The following is a 249-nucleotide window of genomic DNA, read 5'->3' as shown; positions in this document are numbered from 1 at the left end:
GCGCCGCTCCCGTTACCAACCGGGCGTCCCCACGGAGCTCGGAGCGGGCCCTCCTCCCCCTCCCGCCCCCCCCAGCCTGCCGGGGACTGCCCCGCTGCGGTCAGGGGGAGCGGAGCTGATGTCGCGCCCCGTCCCGGTAACTCCGCGCGGCTCCTCGGGCGGCCGTGACTAGCCGGGGAGGCACCCGGTGGGCCTGCTCGTCCGGGAGGGGCCTGCAGCCCCGGCGGGGGGCGGGGACCCAGGCGGGAG

The 249-nt window shown here is 79.9% G+C and overlaps 1 protein-coding gene across 1 annotated transcript in view; it reads left to right on the top strand.

Annotated features, from left to right (window-relative positions):
- Nucleotides 1–6: 6 nt before the first annotated feature.
- Nucleotides 7–249, top strand: part of MED30 (mediator complex subunit 30) — a 20,284-nt gene continuing 20,041 nt past the window's right edge. The window contains exon 1 of the mRNA XM_010576977.1: nucleotides 7–136. The gene's annotated coding sequence lies outside the window, so the exon portion shown is untranslated. The remainder of the gene's footprint in view (nucleotides 137–249) is intronic.

The sequence above is a fragment of the Haliaeetus leucocephalus genome, unplaced genomic scaffold (genome assembly GCF_000737465.1).
Source record: "Haliaeetus leucocephalus isolate CR32 unplaced genomic scaffold, Haliaeetus_leucocephalus-4.0 Scaffold555, whole genome shotgun sequence".
NCBI classification, from domain to species: Eukaryota; Metazoa; Chordata; class Aves; order Accipitriformes; family Accipitridae; genus Haliaeetus; species Haliaeetus leucocephalus.
This window is presented reverse-complemented; position numbering and strand designations above follow the sequence as displayed.